This window comes from Haliotis asinina, chromosome 8 (genome assembly GCF_037392515.1).
Source record: "Haliotis asinina isolate JCU_RB_2024 chromosome 8, JCU_Hal_asi_v2, whole genome shotgun sequence".
Lineage (NCBI taxonomy): Eukaryota > Metazoa > Mollusca > Gastropoda > Lepetellida > Haliotidae > Haliotis > Haliotis asinina.
The window spans coordinates 14,544,520-14,557,579 of NC_090287.1; the positions used below are offsets into that span (position 1 = coordinate 14,544,520).

The 13,060-nt window shown below is 40.6% G+C and overlaps 1 protein-coding gene across 3 annotated transcripts in view; it reads right to left on the bottom strand.

The window, feature by feature from the left end:
* LOC137294030 (CSC1-like protein 2) overlaps nucleotides 1-5,474 on the bottom strand; it is an 82,691-nt gene extending 77,217 nt beyond the window's left edge. For 2 of the 3 annotated variants that reach the window (XM_067824949.1, XM_067824951.1), the window contains exon 1: nucleotides 5,398-5,473. The gene's annotated coding sequence lies outside the window, so the exon portion shown is untranslated. Of the gene's footprint in view, nucleotides 1-5,397 lie in introns of all 3 variants that reach the window. The other variant, XM_067824948.1, reaches the window with a different exon arrangement.
* Between the last annotated feature and the right edge of the window lie 7,586 nt (nucleotides 5,475-13,060).

Genomic DNA, 13,060 nt, shown 5'->3' on the forward strand with positions numbered 1-13,060 from the left:
AACATACCTGAGCTGACAATATCGGTGTTAGATATAAATCATAATCCTGTAAATATAGGATACCTCAGCTTAACGCTTCATGTAAAATGACCAGTGCACAAGGGCCCGGAGTGAAAAAATGCGTCAATATCGGGATCTCCGACCTTGGAGACACACGCGGTTTCGACGCTCCCGGAGTAGATGGTAAATCGTACGCCTTGCAACTGAAAAACAACATTTACAAACGCGTTGAAATCCCCTCCGGTGGAACCCTAAGTGATATAGTAGATACCACAAGAGCAACAGTCAACACTAAGTACACCCTTGTCAACACCGGTAATAATAATTGGATAATATACCCATCGTTCGGGGGTAAACTGTTCGACTTAGACGATGTTGAGAGCACTACCGTCGCCCGAAACAAGCCATATATGCTCGTCTTCACCGAAGATGACAAGTGGGTGTTGTTACCCGATAACGACTGGTTTCTCAATATTAGACTCGTCTCCCCTTACGTGTTTACTGATAACAAAGACAACCACCTAAACAAAGTCGTGAACAATGGAACCCTGCTCGTGGCTTACATCCCAACTCAGAGACGTAGCGTAGTCGTCAGCCCAGTCAACACTATAGCAGCCCACATGCTATCGAGTAAACCAGCCATACAAAACGTGAAATTGCAGTTGGTGTCTGAATTCGAAGGTGTGGTCACTATACTAGAGAGTCTACCGGCAAACTCAACACTGATCATCAAAGTCTACCTAGGGGAACCATCGGGGAATGATGTCGAGATCGTGAAGGGGATCAAACTCGGGTGGGTGAAACGACACCAGTATCAAGTTTGCAACGTTTACGTGCGGGTGGGTGTCGGCTCCAACACCAGTCTGCAGGGGGTCAACGTGATCGTGGAAAACAAGATATCACTAATCAATATCTTCCTGCCTGACAACATACACTTCATGGGTATGAAGTTCACCCCTGAATTATTATCAGAAAACCAGTTGGAAATTATATCGTAATAGTATAATAATGACCAGTCATCATCCCAACACTACGCTTAACGACTTAGGAGATACGGAGGGATTCGATCAGCCTGGTGAGGAAGATGAATTATACATCCTGCACTTCAAAGACAACGTGTACAGACGGGTGCCGTTATCAGATTTTAAAGAACCTAAATGGAATATCAACTTAACACTCGCCTCACCTTATATAACAATGGACGAAAATGAGTGGGTCTCTAAGATTAGTAACAACGGTAGCTGGATCGGGGATTTCATCATTCCGGAGAGGGGATTCAGGATGTCTATTAATTCCGTAAATAGGTTAATGTCTGTAGGAAAAAAAAAATTAACATTTAGCAATCGTTTGAGTAATATAAATATTGTTGAGATATATTCCCCTTCCACACTCATCATAGAAGTCTTCTTTTATTTAAGCACTGAAAACAACTCAAGAGTACACCAAATTGTACCCGGGGTGACAGTACGCTGGTATGACGAACACCTAGGTCAACATTGTCGTATTATTATACAACGGGATACCCCGGGTCATATAAAACGCTTAATAAGCCTCAGTGGGGTTTTGATTACAACAGGAAAGTCTATTAACCTCTCACCTATTACCCTGACTAGTGGTATAGACCTTGTAGAATTCAAATTCACTTATGGACTATTAACTGAAACCCAATTAAAATATCTTTCAAAATATATATTATAGGATGGGTCTGTACCCAGTCGTAGAGGAAGTAGCGAAGACCTTGGAAACCGTAGATGGGTTCCGCTTGAGGCAGTTATGTGATGTGAAACGTCAACTAGAACAAGACCGTGACACGCGGAAAGCACTATGTAAAAAATATAATAGAGCTTTCAATATCGTGGACGGGGCTGACACTACCCTTATGGCAACCAGCATGGGACTAGGGGCGGCAGGCGTTGGGTTGTTAGCTACCATCGTGGCTGCACCTATAGTGCTAGGTATTGAAATAACAGCTGGGGTGGCAGGGTTGGCAGGGTTGGCGCTTAAGTTAGTATCACGCAGACTTAATCGTAAGGCATTGAAACACGACGAGATCAGGGTTCTGGCCGAAGCAAAGCTGAACACAGTGAGTGAGCGAATTTCCACGGCACTCTCTGACAGTAAGATCTCAGAAGAGGAGTTTCGTTCAATCCTATCTGAACTCAAAAAATATAACGGAATGAAACAAGATATTCGGTCCAAGTCTCGTAAGTCTGCTATCAGCGAGGACGAGAAATGGTCAGTCAAAACTTACAACATAGATAAAGTGGATATGAAAGCCGACGAACCTAACTTGTACTACTTGAGGGATGGGCCGGGTAGGGGGTTTGTAAGAGAAGAATTATTGATCGTACCGTACGGCACAGTGTTACCTCCAACCAATACACGGTAAACTGTTTCATAGACACCCAACCTTTTTGTAGTAGGGGTAATAGTAGCAAGAGCTAAGGTCCCAACCAAAGCCTTATTTACTAAATAAGGCTTTGTAGAGACATTTCTTGAAAGTGAGCCAAAACCCCTATTCCCTATACTACTCATACGGTAAATGTATCGAAGGGTATGTTGACTGTGTCTTCATACGCTGACAGTGTGCTCATATTATCAATCACCTGTTTATCATGTCAAGTGAATGACTTATAGATTGACTGAGTAATGCTGCAAACATACAAATTCCAATAATATGACAGGTACATTTTTCAAATAATGATCTGGTCAGACAACACAGTGACAGACATTATGGACATTTATCAAAATAACTGGGATATAATGACATGCATCAGATAAGTCTGGGAGTCTAGCCATCTTATCTAGTTAGTTCCTTGCACAAATATCACTTTTATACTATCTCATTTACCTCACCTATTGCTAAACAATACATACTGATTATTACCAAGTATAGAAGTATACACACATCAGTGATTAGACAGAAACAGTTTTGAAGTTACAACAAAGCTAAACATGCTACCTACAAAACGGAAATATTATATCAACTTAGATACTCACAATCCTCAGGGTGGTCAGGTGATAGATTAACCTTCCACATGCACTACTTCACACCAGTGATTCAAGCTGATAGTAGAAATGATACTTCATTGTGTAAGATATTCAAGGTCAAGTGAGGGATTTATCAGCTCCCAGGTATATAGACTGAATCTAGTCTCTACTTGAATATATAAAAAACATCAAATTGTGGTGTGTGGTCCTGTGCAAAGAGTGAGCGAATATGGCTTTGTGCCACTCTTAGCAATCTGTGAGCAATATCACAGCAGAGAGACACCAGAAATGGGCTTCACACATTGTACCCATGAGGGGAAAATCGGAACCCACTCTTGGGCATGACGAGCAAACGCTTCAACCATTAGGCTACCCCATCACTCCTCCTGTGCGAAGAACATAGGTCACAAATAATTTGAAGTTAAGCAGCCCTTGGCATGATGATTGTGTTCAGGACTTCAGTCTTGCCCCGCAAAGAACCATGTGGAAGACATGTGGTCTTAACTTAGGCAAATGACTGTTCAAAATTACCTTTTTTCACCCACAGGGTATGGCTACCCCGTGGGAAGAGATGGTCATGACTTATCCTTCTAGAACCTACAGGTCTTTTGACTCAAAAGCAGAGCGATGGATTGCAATCTAACCTGAAAACTAATAAACATGTAACACTCAAAGAAATGCTGTTCATAATCAAAGCATCAAACTGAGGTTTTTGCAGAATTTAAACCCTAAAAATATAAAATTTGTCTCACAATCGTTAAAATACTGACACAGTTCATTATTTGTTCTTAGGAGGTGTGCAGGGAACGGGACAGGCAAGTGTGCAAGAAAGAATGGACGGCACAGCACAGGTTAATGAATCAATAACTTTGTCATCACATATGGACATGAACACCTGGCTGTCCCTTTCTCTGCACTCTTCCTCCTTTTTATGCTGCCTCACTTTAACCATACGTCTTATTTAGATGTAGTGGTAGACAGCAAAGGTATATGAGGTTCGCTCATGTGATATTACACACACTCTCTTCTAAACTACCTGATACTTGGATATAACCTGAACCTCTTGTGCCCCTGCATACACGTACACCACTTTATCTATCCCCATTTCACAAGAATCGGCAGCTGCGAATGCGCATTGTGTCATTTCCAAACATGATGACCTAATAAGAAATCGATCCTGTGCATTATTTTATAAAACATCACAGTAATCTCACATAAACTTAGTGTCTAACGTGTATACACAAGGATTTTGATATCTACAATGACATCTGTGGAACATTTGAAGTGAAAGCAAAAATAACTTATTCATAACATTTCATTGAAGTGCAGGGACATGTTACACTGTAATGTGTAAAGTGTGATGGTTCTTAAAGAAAGTGCACAATACAAAAATATTCTTTGAAGGCCATTACAAAATATCAATAATGATAATAACAAGTCATCTTCTATAGCCGCCAGTTTCCAAACAACAAGTGATTGCTCGTGGCGGTTCATCAGAATCTGATTAATATTACCCCGGATAACCCAGGCTGCCTGTTAGGCACTAGAAGGTTATAGTCACATGACATTATCCAACCGGGTACCCATTTTCTGCTGGGTGAAATCAATTACACTTGTAGAACTAAACTGTGCGGTAAATATGTCCTGATGTCACAAACTTGACAGCAACTGGAACTGTAGGTAAAACAAAATAAGCCAAAAAAAATTGCTGCAATGTTGCAAGTCTTTTGTCTGGACCTTGTTCCAGAAATGTTCAAAGCACCACAGCTGTCATCTGTCTATGTTAGCATAGAGTTTACTTTACAGTAAGGAGGAACTGACAATGCAATTACTACAACTGGTGTTTGGAACAAGCCCCTGTGATCATGGAAATGGCCACCTTGGTCTTTGGTGAACTCAGTGAACCTTATGTAAAGGACAACACTGGATCATGTTGGTCAATAGCTAGGACATCAGCATCAAAGATTATCCCACTATACTGATGTTTGCGTAGCATTCAGTTACGCAAAGAAAGAGAGACACTACACATCGCTTCCGTTATAAGTTCTTAAATTCTAAACAGAAAATAACTGTACATGTCGAATTATATATGCATATCTTATCATCCTCCCAGCTGCGTGGACCATTTTGAGCCCGTACGAACTGCTGAAGTACAGGCAATTGTTATCTTAAAAGAATCAAACTATATTGACATGTGTTATAAGTAAGAAATCTTGAATAGATGTATATCACACTTTCAAATAAGTGCATGTCATATGACTGGAAGTCATCCCATAACAAATGCTTAATATTCATAAGGCGGTAATATCATACCTGAAAGCAAAATCTGCACATGAGCTCATAGTTCATATCGTAATACCATTGCTATCAACATTTCTCAACATACTCGATCAAACGTATACTTACAAATGGAAGTATGTTGAGTTTCAAGCCACAGCCTCCCTTTCCTGACTAGAGAATCAGCGGTGTTGACATTTCACGTCAAAGGGAAACTACTCCAAATAACAGATCAATTGGGCATACCACAATAAAATCATTTGTTGAATATGTTTTGTTGTGTTAGGTCGTTAAATTCTGCAAATATATGTAACATAACCATGCTTGTCATCCACATCTTCCGCATGACACCCTATTGCTGGAGATAAAATGTGATATATTTGTGTTCACACATGAATGAGTATGTGATTTTATGCCGCTTTCAGCAATATTTCGGCACTGTCACATCGAGGGATACCAGACATTGGTTCACACGTGGAAACACGGGTCTTTTGTGACGCTCATAGTTATTGTATTAGTGTTATCGGAAGCAGGTAGTAATAAGTGTTGTCTGGGTGTCGGTTACCATAAATATGGTCTGATATATATTCTATCCGTTTGTATACTAAATAGTGTCTGTGTTATGATATCGTATGATCTGTTTTGCACATGCACATAAGGGAAGTAGTAGCCTGTACGTGTTGTGTGTGTCTGTGTCCTGATGTATATGGTTAATGATATGATACCTCAGATTTCCACTCTCACTATGGACATTAAAGGCAGAATTTGTGTGCAAATCATATCAGTGGATCACCAAAACTCTCCCACGAAAACAATTTCCCTGAGAGCATTTCCCATTAACATGTGCGTGATTCAGGTGCACCAATAGTGAAGAGATGAGTATGTAAGTAAAGAGATATTTTTTTAAATTATGAAATTTGAAACAAATATAATTTCAATCTGAATCGAAATCCCCATCTTAAATGATAAGGTTTGGAGGTTTGGGGTGTGAGTATTATTTTGCGCGACCTCTATACTCACGCAGGAGTCACCAGAAATGAGCATACCCAGGGCACAACCACCTCAGTCTTGAGTAATGTGTTTCTGAACAATATGAATAATTTAGAACATTGGTTTTTCTCTTCAATATAAGACTAAACCATGCCATTTCTAATTAATAGTCAGTGAGAATCTTTTTGCACCACTTTTAGCAATATTCCACAATACCAGGACACTCAGACTTGGGCTCCTTCACACATTGTAGCCATGTGGGGAATAGAACGTGAGTGTTCGGCATGACGAGCGAACGCACTGGGCTACCCCACCAACACTTTCAATTTGTAATGGAATGTAAAGGACAAGAAACTATAGAAACTATATAGTTTAGTTTACTTATATATACATAAGTCACTAACATTAGATTAGTATTATTCTGTCCTTTTGTAATGTCAAGACAGGAACACACGAGAATAGAAACCGACATATAGTTAACATAGATAAGTCTGTAAAATCAGCGCATGATCAAGAATTTACACGGACTGAACTCGTCGTCAAGTGATTTAAGCGCTCATACAAGACAATACATCGGACATTACTGTGTTTTTGTTTGTTAGCTCGTTGGTAGTCTATTCAGAAGATGTTGTCATTCAAGAAGATGGAAAAAAAACCATGGCGATAATAATGATTGATACCTTATTTGTCTGTTGCTGTTGGTTGTAGTGTCATCACTGATACTGAGTCTGCAATGTTATTCATGTGTATATTATTGAAAGAAGTGTCAATAAAATGTAATCCCACCATACTTTTTATGTTTGTATAGTAAATGAACTACATGCATGTACTTTCCTGTGGCCCGCGAGATGAGGCGTTAATGAGGAACGTATGAGTGCACATGCTTGCGTCCGAGTCTTCATCCGTGACGGGGTGGTGGGACAGTATATGTGTCGAAGAATTCGCCTGTCACCATGAAGACCTGGATTCGAATCCCCACATGAGTACAATATGTGAGTCCCATTTCTGTGGTAATTCACTTGTAGTTTTCGTGAATATTGCTAAAAGCGGCGTAAAACTAAATTCACTCACATGTCATCCGTGGCACTTGGCTTTTCAAGGCACGCTGATTGCATGGACGATGCCTTCAAGTGTTCGGGACAAATGCGATCCCATGAGTCTTATTGCACATGTAGGTGATCCTCTGCGTGTGTATGGTTAAACATACGTTGGTATTTTGTTTGACTGCCCCTATCCTGAATTTGTACTGTAGATGAGTGAGTGTGAGTGAGTTTAGTTTTACACCGCTTTTAGCAATATTCCAGCAATACCACGGCGGGGGACACCAGGAAATGGGCTTCACACATTGTACCCATTGTGGGGATTCGAAGCCGGTCTTCGGCGTGACGAGCGAATGACTGAAAATAGATGGAAATCACTATGTTAATGTTGTTATATGACCTGCTTTTAACAACAAGTTTTATCATGGCAAACAAACCTCTACTGACCTATCCTGTCAGTAAAAGAAACGCAACTATGGCTCCTTTAAAGTTAATAAATAAAAGGCAACCATATATACGTGTAATCATTTATTCTAAAGAAAACACTCTCGAACTGAAAGTTGCTGTTGACATTGAATTGGAAATTTCAAATTGGCCACAGTCCCTCAAATGGAGACACCCCTGAACGCGAAAGTTGTCTGTTCAGAAGCGTGTATAGCCACCTTGAGCTTGCACACAGGCCTTGCAACTTGACCTCATTGACTTCGCTACATAGTCTGATAGAATGCCTGAGTCAAGTGGTTCCCACTCCAACACTAATCTCATCTTCAACTGTGGAAGTGTGAGTGGCTGTCTACCTGCAACAGTCCCACGTTCAGTTTCGTTTCTGAATGTTCAGTGGGAACTATATCCGGGACAGAGACAACCAAGGTAAACGCTAATGTTGTAATTCCAGCGGCCCAAAGACGACTCCAAATCGTATCGGTGGACACTGCACCCCCATTGACACATGAACTAAGGCTGCTGTTACTGTGGGTTACTGTCGCTGCTTGACTTCGCTTCCTTAGATGACTGAGTCGGATGAACTGATCTACCGCAAGAGTTGCCACTCGTGGCTGACCTGTGCGACCGGTGACGAGCAGCAGCAATTCCGGTTTGCTCATGATGTTGAGAAAGCCGTGTAACGGTGGTAACATGACGCCCTATTTATCTAGCTATAGCGGCTACAGAGCTACCTCCGTGCAACTTTCCAGTGAACTTTCCCCTCTGCTCTGTCGTTAGTCCAGGCATCTTTTGAGTGGCATGTACACCTTCTGGTCACAACACTGAACTGTTTGCGACACAAAGGATACCTCAGGGTGAAATACATGCTTTCGATCCAGAACCGTCGATACACGTGCTAAAATTATGGTTTTGCTGCGCTGTGGGTGTGCTTGTGCGAATGTTTCGCATGGACGTCAAATTGAATGACATCATCTTATCTGAGTTCATTACGTCTCTTACCATGAACGTTCCAAAAACATTAGCGCTAAGTTTTTTGAGATTTCATTTTTTCGACACCTGCGTTTCCTCTACTGTTCATTATATTTACAGGGTCAATCAACTTATCAAGTAATCCGTCAAGTAAGTATACGTCTGAATATTGAATAAACGTACCACACCCCAAACAGAGTGCGATTTTTGTTGCATTTTGGCAGTTATATCATTATGTCTTATCAAAATTTTATTTGCGACCACAATACTGCAGCAGTGACGGCGATGATGATGATGACGTCGACGTCGACGACGACGATGAGTGAAGAATCGATGATTATGATTGTAATTGTATTGTACAGTAGATGTATGATTTAGAGTGTATAAAGTTTGTGACTGAACAAGTGAATAGGATTTTACGCTGCTTTTAGCAATATTCCAGCATATGGATCAACAGAAAAGGGCTTCACACACATTATGTATATGAGGAATGCATTTCGATGATTTTATATATCTTGTTAACACGATGTAAGTGAAAGGACGAACTTAAACATTAGCCGCTGATTCCTGTCATTCAAAGCTAAAACTGTCCGCGACAGGCTTTCCGTCCATGTCTACTGCAGATACATTTATGAATAGCAACACCCAACAAGATGGCGGACGACTACGGAGTTAGCAAAAATGAGCGGGGAAAACCCGTTGTATCTCCTGTAATGTGAAATTGTTGTCATGTTCCCGTTATATGCACGAGGGACACATGCCCCACAAACACCAATCCCTTCCACTGAAGTTTCTCAAAAGGTTCCACAGATGACACATAACACAGGTGAATGAGCCTCAAACTTTGTGGAGGTAATTAACATAAAGACACTTCACCAAAAGTGCAGGCAATCGCTTTGTATGCCATGAAAAGACTTAGGCCATATATCATTGTGGTTTCACTAATATCACATATAAAATACATGGACTTAATTAGCCTTCAGTCCACTCATGGATCAAGGCTAACACAACTCCAGCAGTCTTTGTACTGCATGGCATCCAACGCAAGCAAATACAGAACGGTGAACTGGTTCCGCCTATCGTTCGAACTATGGCATAGAGGGTGCTCGACTCAGGATTACGAACGATCAGCGGGGTTCAGGACAAATGTTCCATTGATCCTGCTCGATCTGCATGTCGGCAGCCTTGGTACTGTAAACTACGGTATATTTACAGTACAACTACCACAGTACGACTACGGTATATCTACAGTACAAAGCGGGCATATCAGGAACACCACTTTCATGGATGCGATCATATTTAAGCAATGGACGCCAGTCAGTTATGATTGGTGATGCTGATTCTGAATGTCCATTGTTGGGTTCCCAGGGGATCCGTGTTGGGTCCAGTCTTATTTGTGTTGTAAGAAATCTCAGTTCCAGTATCGGACAGTCCGGGATGGACCACGACGCTTATGCTGAAGACACCCAGCTATATAAAAGATTTCCAAGCAGGGGGAGCAGTCCATGTACTTGCAAGAAGTACCGATTGCACTAAATCCTGATAATCCTGTGTACATATCGTTCACCTTACTATTGCATCAATCCATGAATTGTAAATTCAGTAAATGAAGATGTAATGAGACTAAATTGTGTGATGCTTAACTTTTTGTGAGGAGTATATAATAATCGAAGCCATTCCCCAGCTTACGTTGTTTTGTGTTCCAAATATATTAATCGGTTCATGTTGTGGTTGAAAGTACAAGGTACACTTAACGATGCTTACCCAAGAACCGTAATAGGTTCGCCAAGAACCTGTGAGGCTGGGATTCCATGATGGATCGTTTGTAAATGATTATACAACATAATACAACATTTCTTACCGAAACCTGGGCTCCATCTACAGAAGACGTTATAGGTGCTTTTGGAACTTACACTGCACAATTTATCAGGCTGAAAATGTGGAAACGGTAATATACATACGACATACGGGTATCTATTTAGGGTTACCCCCAGTCGGTGTAGAGAACAGTTGTGAAACTTGATCTGAACATGAAAGTAAAGTTCTTTGGTCACTTAAAATCTTTAAAGGTCACATGCAACCCAAAAATCAAACATAATTAAAACACAATTATCACTTATTCATGACATATAGTATACAATGCTGCCTGTAAAATTAAACAAATAAACAAAATTATAAGCGTACAATCGTGACTCAGATGTGCAATATTTTGTACTTGGGCTTACTTCCCTCGAAACGAAGCCCTCGGAAGACCGAACCCAGTCATAGCGGGTGGATGTGCACTCAAGTGTAATGACGGATTTCGATTGGCTGGTTCATTTGCTGATACGCCGAGGGCTCACAGAGTGTTCAAAAAGATGATTTGTTTGATGGGCATTTCAGAACTATGGCATGTCACAAGAAAGTAAGATTCTTTATGGACAACAACTTGTTTTTGTGTACTTGATGCGTTGTTTCAGTATGGATTCATATACCGTTGTCAAACAAAATCATATACACTAGAAGAAGTTGCTATCCATAAAGAATTATGTAGAGATGTTGGATTTAGTAAATACATGTTCTCTGAATTTCCGTTCGATCCAGTCAAAAATCATCTCAGCAGAGATGGTGAACTACTGGAAACTGTCATTCGTCCAGGTACGAAGCAGGAGCAGATCCAGTCATCCGAGAAAAATGATTTCTTTGCAACCCACAGACATAAAAACATGTCATGTGTACAAGTATCACACCTGAATGATTACATAACGTGGCAGAGACAGGAATTGGGTGCACGAGTCATAAATCAATGTATTTTGTTTTGGGCGTATAGCCTGATGGGTGTTAAGTTTACATTGCATGTGGTCAATGATTGAAGCTGTATATTGCATAATATTGTCTTTAGCAGGCAGGTAGACAGACATATAGGTGTCAATAAACCAGACATTGAGCTTTCCCTGTAACAGAGGCTGCTTCCCACAATCAACACGTTTTTATATGTAACGAGTAGAATATTTACTTGTTTGTGTACACAACCATGATTAGACTACTGCTCACGGTCTCATACTCCAGGCAGGCATACTGTTTCAAGCTCCGAGAACCTATTCACTGCGCATGCAGCGCAGCACACCTGTTGAAACAACTTTTTCCCCCAGCGCTGGGGGAAATTTAGTGAATCGTTTGAACTCCAGTTTCTCGGGCTTTTTTTTCATCGCGTATTTTTTTCAACTTTATAGGTTGAATTAGCATTTTTGACGATTTGTTTCGGTAACTGCATACCGCAAGGTATCAGAATCTGCAAAGTTGTGTTTTACGTTGCGTGTGACCTTTAATAAGAAGTTATGAAAATTCAATTAAAGATCATCTTGTTTATTTGAAAGGGTGATAAACCTATACATATTGTAACGCAAAATTCATGTCACACGTCACTGCGTGAGCTACGAAAGTAAAGGGAAATGTAAAACCCTCAAAACTGTTACAGAAAATAATAATTAGGGAGAAATTCATTCAGTAGAAAGGCCACATCACTATGTACATTACATATCAGATAACAGATTATTACATACAGAGTGGTGGGTGGAAAGGGCGTGATATCACAACAGCATGGTACGTACAGCTATATTTTAGATTTAGGAGTGATGTTGGACAGTGTTCTTCGTCAGCATTTCCAGTCATTTTACTCAAATAGATCAACTAGTCCTTAAAGCATACTGGGGTATACATGTGAGTACAGCAGATTTGAGCTCGTCATTGTCGACATAACGTTATTCACGGAGATGTTCCTTCAATTTTGGAAGTAGGTGACATTCGCTTGGGGCCAGGTCAGGTGAGGATGAGGAAGTTCTTCGAAGCCACATTGCTGTACTGCAGACTTTGCCAATCGAGAGATGTGAGACGAATCATTGTCATGTAATTTATGAACTCCAGCCCTCAACATCTCTCACGTTGTACTCGTATGTATAGCCCAGTATGCTTCAAGGACCTTTCGAACTTAGAACTCTTTGACCAGACCTCCTATAAACAAAACCAAGATTAATAGTTGTTAGTGATGTAATGGTGGAATTGATAAAGATGACAGTTTGTACTGATCGGTGAAGTGTTTTCAGCATCTTACACGAGAAACGTGTTTGGCTATTTCCATTTTTCAAAAGCATGCGCTCTTTTGCCCTGTTGATATTGTTATAACTGAGGATAAAAAACATTTGATTCAACTCTCTGGTATACAAGCAAAATCCCTGGTACTAGGAGTAACTACTGTTTTTCTCTCCGTGGGTGGGTGGGTGGGTGGGGGTTGGGCTTGGGGGGCCATTGCCCAGTGTACATGAAATATAACTACAGGTTTCCAACACAATTGTTATTATGCGTCAGAATAT